Genomic DNA, 7,707 nt, shown 5'->3' on the forward strand with positions numbered 1-7,707 from the left:
TGGTTTTTATCAAAACCAAAATTATTCAACGCGGAGTCAAACCCGGAAAACAACAGAAAGCATATATATATATATATATATATATATATATATATATATATATATATATATATATATATATATATATATATATATATATATATATATATATGTATATATGAACAAATAGGGGTTGGTGATAAAAGAGTGAAAATTAAGGGCTGTATGTATTTTTTAATTCTACATCATATAGAATTAAGGTAGACAATTTTATCCAAAAAAATAAAAAAAATGTCAGGGGTGTAACCCCCCTTATAACTTATGGGTATAAAAAATAGAATAAAACCTCTTCTCCGTCCTATAGGATAAACGTGTGAAATTTCATAAAAATCGGCCAAGTCGTTTCGGAGTAGTATGGTAACTAACACTGTTACAAGAGAATTTGATGTATATAGAAGTAACTGCGAATTAAATAATGAAAGTGGCTAACTTTGAGCCTAACCTAGACAAAAATTTTTTTTCTGAAAATTCGTGTAAATATACCAGCTTTTGAAATCCTAAAGTAGATTTACTCTATAGCCAACATTAACAAAGCTATTCAAATTGTTTTTAAGCCAAAAATGACTCTATTTTACTAAACTTTTTTCGGAGTGATAAAAACGACTTTTTAATTTCAAATGTCACTTCTAAATATTTAAATTGTAAAAATTATGGTGAAAATGGATAAAACACCTACAAAATATTATGAAAATTCTCATAGAAAACGAAGTCCCGCCAGAAGAATCCCATCGGAAGTTTTCACAATCCTTTGTTGAATTGTATTAGAGATTTTTGTAGGTCCGATAAACAAAATTTAACGTTAACTGAATTAGTGAATAGAGGAGCTCAAATTTAAAGACAGATGAGCGAACAAGAATGAACAAGACTATATTCGATTCCTTTTTGTAAACTTTAAGATAAATTCATGTTGTTTTTATAATCTAAATTTAACCCTCACGCACAAGTTGTAGTCCACGTGACTAACAACTTCAGTGAGAATTGGGTTTATTTATTATGTACTAGGTTGCTACAAATAAACTCTATTATTATTATTATTATAATGATTTTTTTCAACAATTTGAAAATATAACTATTCTTATTGCATGTGGTTTCCACAGAATTGCTATGTCGTTATTATTTTCTGAACAATAACATTGCGAAAAAAAGTTCTTCGCGATAAACAAATTGAATAAAATTTAAACTAATTGACGAATCGTCTTAAAAATTTTTGTGCATTATATGGAATATATGACTCAACTTTTCTTGCAATATGAAAGTCTTAAGGCCATTTTCGCAAAAGTTATAGCACATTTTTCATTTTTCAAATTTTAGACTTATATTGTAATTTCCGAAGCAAAAAATGATCGGACCAAAATTCAAAAAGTGCCATTTTAAACCTTGACTGATCTACTAAAATACGATTACTCTAAATAATATATATATATATATATATATATATATATATATATATATATATATATATATATATATATATATATATATATATACGTCTTCATACCAAGGCGAGATCCGACTAAATCGAGGACAACCCGAGATCCACCAATAGGAAATTAATTATTGGAGTATATTGTTCATAAGTATCTTTATAATTAACATATTAATCATGGCACACTTAGAGGGGAAAAGATTTTTGTACTTAAATTTTTCTGATAAATTTACAGCGAAACGAGATCCGTCGCTGAAAAGTAAAGGGGAGGACTTATATACGAAATTTTAGATATTTACCGTTCAACGCGAGATCACACACTGATGCCAGCTCTAAAGAGTATTAGTCGGGCGGTTGGAGCTCGTGTTGTATTGTATATTTCCCACGATATAAAGATATATAATGGGCGTAACTTTTAAGTATCGCTTCTTTTGTGTCTTTAAAGTCTACGATTGACCTTTCAGAAAGTCCCTTAGTTTTATTACATACATAAGGGTGTGAAAAAAGAAAAAGAATACTTGACAAATAATAACCATTTAATAATGATAATTATTTGCAATACAATATTTTAAAACTATACATTAATATTCTTAAAAAACACTTACTACGAAACCAAAATGTAATTATTATATTCTTAAATAATACAAATTGTTACAAAATAATTATTTAAATGATTGCTTGTTTTAAAAATACATTACAAGAAAGCAAAATTTTTTATAAATATTATTAAAGTTTAAAAAATAAAATAACTCAATATGTAATTATTATTTGATAGTTAAAAATGATTTTAAGTAAAATGATTTAAAAGATAAAAAGAAACACACATAATTTTCAGGGTCAACTCCTAATTGCATGAAAATTTGGATTTAGATTCTACCCATCCCCCACTTCAAAGTTGAATTTGTGCCGTTGATTGCTTTTACTTGGAGGGTGAAAAAATATACGTTTAAAATAAGTCCGGAAACAGATCTGACTAAGTTTAAGCAACTTTTGTTCTATAGAGTTTTTTTAACTTAGGTACTAGGTTAATTTAGTAGTAGGTACTAGAGTCACTTGCGACTAAAAATATTTACTTTTCAACAAAAAAAAACACGTTTTTCGGCGGTTTTTCGCAAATACTCAAAAAGTAAGTATTTTATCGAAAAAATATTCTTGGAAAAAATGTAGCATATAAAAAAAACGAAAAAATGGTATATTCTTAGTCTATAGAACCAGTAAAAGTAAATTTGTAGCTCATAAAAAGACGATCTTATCCTTCAAATTCCAAATCAAATATTTTAACGTGATATATAATACCATAAAATGAAGCTCTTTTCGGGGAAAACCCATTAAAATTTTTTAAAGTGTTAACAAAAAGCTTTATTTTATTTTATAAAAGTTATATACGGGTAGGAGAGACAACGGAACGAATTTTCGAACGTTTAAACAGACGACATCCCAGATTTACCAATTTCTGGACAATTGATCCAAAGGCTGGATTCTAACAACGAAACAGTTGTGGATTTTCAAGTTTTCAATGAGAGTTAGAATGAAAAAACATTAGTGACCTCGAGTATGATGGTTTGGAGAATTTGTCTGGTTATATCTGCCATAAATTGAAGGACTCCAGTATTCAATCCGAAGATGTTTCAACGTACACGTGGGTTGATCATTTGAGTAAGTGTGGTTTATGTAAACCATCAGTCACTCTCTTGTCATATATTAAGTAACTGGAGACAATTTTTCCTTCCACATGAATGGTGATTTTATTTTGGTAACTAAAAATTATTTAGATAACCTTATGTCCAAAAGTGCAACTGTAGACTGTTCTAACAAAGCGAACAAGTTATTTTTTAGGTCTCGGATGTACTTCCGAATTAAAGAATTAAACAAGTCTCTTAACAACCTGACATTGCGTAAAAGAAAAATTATGAAAACTGCTACATAGTTGCTGTATGTACGTCTATTTCACATGCACAAAATTTAAATAAAGTGCATGGCATGAAAACTGTAAAACTTATTTTTGTCTTTTCCAAGCCTCTTACTTAAATCTGATGAAATACATTATTTAAAAAGTAAAAAATTTTGTTTTTTTATCAATCCATTAAATTTATGGTTTTATTTTGAGGCTTTTCTTCCCCTTGGTAAAAATTATATTTACTAATGTGTAGGCCACTAATCAATTTTTACCAACTAACGAAATATAATAATTTTAGTAGATATCGATTATATGAATATTTTTATTTTCCGGATACCAATATAATCAAGAAACTGGGAACTTTACAAATAGCTGAAAATCAATTTAAATAAAAGTAAATAATTTAATAATTTTCCTCTAAACTATAAAAATCACTTAGTTTCTTTTAGTCATAATTCATTCATTTGTACTATTCTCAAATTTCATTCGCGTTCGTATTACGAACGCATAGACGGGACTATGCTTTACTCTGTTGTTAACGTCATGCGCCAATCGGACGAGCTTACGTAACTAGAATATCAGGGTGTGCATATTTCCGGGTCCCGGTGAATTCGTATCTATTTTAATCCCCATCCTAATTACAGACCAACTGGCAACTCTGGTGCGCAGGTAATTTTTAAATAACGCATTAACTACCGGTGAATTGGTAACTTTCATTTTTTAAGTATTGTTGATAATCTAATATCGGTATTCCAGGTATTTAGCGCTGCACACCTAGAAAATGGAAAAAATGTCACAAAAAATTAAACCGATGATGAAACGAAACGCAAAAGAGAAAACTTGGATGATTGTTTTAATAGAAGTAAAATTAAAAAACGGTCACCAAGCAAAGCAGGCAACGAAAACAAGGAAGACATGGAAAATGTTATGATTACAATAATGAAAGAGCTAATGAATAAAAACGATGAAATGCTTCAGGAAATAAAACAAATAAGGAAAGAATAACAACAAACCAATAAAGAGTTAATGGGTGTAAAAGCAGAGAAACAAAAACTAAAAAAATAAGTAAAACGGCTACATGAATGAATGGAGCAACTGGAGAAATTTAGCAAAAAGAAAAGCTTGATCGTAACTGGGTTGAAAGTAGAAACAAATGATTATAAGAAATTAAAAGAAGAAATGGAAAATTTCAGAGCCCAAGAGTTGCAAATACAAATAAAACTAAGAAGTGCAAAAAAATAGGAGAAACAGTATGCGCAATAGAAACAGAAGCCCTCACGGATAAAATGGAAATCCTAAACAAGAAACGTAAACTAAAACAGCATAAAGATCGTATCTATATAAACAACGATTGGACATCGAAAGAAAAAGAAATACAAAAGGAAATAACTAAAATAGCAAAGGACGAAAGAAGCAAAGGTAAGCAAACGAAAATCGGCTACAAGAAATTAATAGTGAATGGCAAAATCTAGATATGGGACGAAGAGAGAGAACAGCTGATAGAAAATTCAAAAAACTAATAAACGAAGAACAGCGGCTGAAATATGATAATGACATGGCAAAAAAAGACTCGGAAATGCAAACGGTTAACGAAAACAAAATAACGCACACAAAATAAAGAAATAATCTTAATAAGAAGAAAAGAACAAAACCCATTAGAATGGGCTCTTGGAATATTAGAACCATGCTGGCAGCAGGTAAGATGCAAGAAATAGCTCTTGAAATGAAAAAATACCAACTAGAAATCCTAGCCGTATAGGAAATACGATGGAAGAAAGAAGGAAAAATTGAGAAGAAAAACTTTAGCATGTATTATTCGGGAGAAAACAAACAGGGAACGAATGGTACGGCATTTATGGTGAACAAAAAAATGAGGGAAAAACTGATACAATTCAAAGCAGTTAATGAAAGGATATCTTACATAAGAAAATAAACAAGCCCACATCTCGATAGTCAATTGCTATGCACCCACCGAAGAAGCAGACCAAGAAGATAAAACAGAATTCTAAGACATCCTGGAAGAAACCTGTGAAAATATTCCGAGGAATGACATATTAATAATATTGGGTGATTTCAATGCAAAGATCGGAAAGAAGGATTATAATCGTGATGTAGCTGGCAAAGAAACCATTCATGAAACTACGAATGATAATGGAGGAGAAATCTGCAACCTAGCAGCAGCAACAAATACATATATAGTTAGTACTGGGCATAAACATAAAAAAGAAAACAAAATACCATGGATGATACCAGGAAGAATGGATGGAAACCAAATAAATCATACTCTAATTTCGAAAAAGTGTACACAAATAGTACAAGACGTAAGGTCATATAGAGGGGCAAATGGAGGCACTGACCACATATTGTTGATAGCAAAACTTAAGATGAAAATAATCAAAGCAAATAATCATAAGGAAGGAAAAAGGAGGAAATGGAATATAGCCAATCTGAAAACGCAAGAAACAAAGCAACAATATACAGAACAACTGGAACAGAAATTGGGTCAGTACGAGAACATAGAAATAGAAGGATAATGGAAAAACATAAAGAACAGCATAATAGAGACAGCAGAACAAATAATAGGATTCCAAAAAAACAAAGAATCGAAAGAATGGTTTGATGAGGAATGTCACCAAAAAAGTCAACTGAAGCACCTCGCAAGAAACCAATGGCTACAAAGTGCCGAACAGGAACAACTGGACCAATATAGAAAAGAAAAACAAGAAGCATTGAAACTCTATAGAAGAAAGAAGAACACATGGATCTCTGAACAAATGCAAGAATTAGAAACGAATAATAAAGACAACAAGAAATTGTTCGAATAGATAAAACAACAACACAGTACCAAAAAATCTGTCACAAAAATAAACAAAAAAGATTGGGAAAAACATTTCACGGACCTATACAAAAACGACAATCAGGCATATTCAGAGGATGAGGATATAAGAGATAACAGAGATGAAGAGGAAGTAGCACTTACTTATTAGGAATTCATGGAGGTATTAAAACAACTAAAAGTAAACAAAACGCCAGGCCCAGATGAAATCAACAACGAACTGATCATCAACGGCGGAGAGGAGCTCACGAAGCGAATGCACAAGTTAATGGTTACAATTTGGAAGGACGAAAGCATGCCCATAGAATGGAAAAACGGACACATCGCACCAATCTTTAAGAAAGGGGATCCAACTAAGTACTGCAACTACAGACCAATTATGCTACTAAATACAACGTATAAGATATTGACCACAATTATAAGAAACCGACTAAATCAATACACAGAAAAAATTATAGCACCATATCAACAGGGTTTTAGAACAATAGATCAAAGGAAGATCAACAATAGATGCAATACACGTACTGACACAAACAATTGAAAAAAGCTACACATACTATTCATCGACTTCCAACAGGCCTTCAACAGCATATACAGACAACAATTATTAAAAGAAATGAAAAAAATGGAGATATCGGCAAAATTAATAAGACTAACTAGAATGACAATAAAAGACTCAACAGCAAAAGTTAAAACAAATGAGGGCGATACAAATGACATCAAAATAGAACTTGAAGTAAGACAAGGAGACAGTCTGTCAACAACAAACGACACTATTTAATATCGCTCTAGAAGGAGTAATTAGGGACACAGGGCTGAAAAAGACAATTATTCAAAGCTCAACACAGATCATAGGATATGCAGATGAACTGGGACTGGTAGCACGAGATAAAAAAAGACTAGAAGAGGCACTTTTAACCCTGGTAAGAGAAGCAAAGACGAGAGGACTAATAATCAATCAGAATAAAACAAAATATCTTATAAGCACACGAGACAATGTAAACAGAATAGCAGAAATAAAGATAGGTGAAAATACATTCCAGAGAGTAGATTGCTTCAAATACCTGGGGGTGATGGTGGACGGCAAAAACGGAAGGACTATAGAGATAAACGACAGAATTAAAGCAGGTAATAGAGTATATTGGAAATATCACCAACTACTCAAGGACAAAAACCTGAGCAAAAAAAAACAAAATCAAAAATATACACAGCAGCAATCAGATCAGTGATAGCCTATGGAGCAGAAGTAATGTGCCTTACGAAAAAAGACGAAGAAAAGTTAAAAATAATTGAGAGAAAAATTATAAGGATACATGGCCCAGTAAAGACAGAAACAGGGGAATATTGAAAGCTGATGAACCATGAAATAATAAATATAAATAAAGGAGAAGATATAGTAAAATTCATTAAAGCACAAAGCCTCAGATGGTTTGGGCACACACAAAGAAGAGGGGTAGAAGAACTGATCAGGAAGATAATGAACTGGAAACCAGTAAAAAATAGACCAAG

The sequence above is a fragment of the Diabrotica virgifera genome, chromosome 6, assembly GCF_917563875.1.
Source record: "Diabrotica virgifera virgifera chromosome 6, PGI_DIABVI_V3a".
Classification (NCBI taxonomy): domain Eukaryota; kingdom Metazoa; phylum Arthropoda; class Insecta; order Coleoptera; family Chrysomelidae; genus Diabrotica; species Diabrotica virgifera.